Source organism: Cebus imitator, unplaced genomic scaffold (assembly GCF_001604975.1).
Source record: "Cebus imitator isolate Cc_AM_T3 unplaced genomic scaffold, Cebus_imitator-1.0 Scaffold143, whole genome shotgun sequence".
In the NCBI taxonomy this organism is placed as follows: domain Eukaryota; kingdom Metazoa; phylum Chordata; class Mammalia; order Primates; family Cebidae; genus Cebus; species Cebus imitator.
The window spans coordinates 2,910,805-2,911,090 of record NW_016107458.1 but is presented as its reverse complement, the minus strand read 5'-3'; positions in this window follow the sequence as shown (position 1 = coordinate 2,911,090).

Sequence of the window (286 nt, the reverse complement as noted above, 5' to 3'; positions counted from 1 at the left end):
TATAAAGAAACAGATTGGAAATAGTAGTATTTCAAATATCAGATGTGATCAAGTGTGAATGTCTTGCTGGCTATTCAAATTATGCATACAGACAATCCCATTGTCTGCCTGTGAGCAAAGCCTGTTCTACTTATGCTTATAAAAACTGCGGGGTAGGGCCGGGAGCGGTGGCTCAAGCCTGTAATCCCAGCACTTTGGGAGGCCGAGGCGGGTGGATCACGAGGTCAAGAGATCGACACCATCCTGGTCAACACGGTGAAACCCCGTCTCTACTAAAAATACAAAA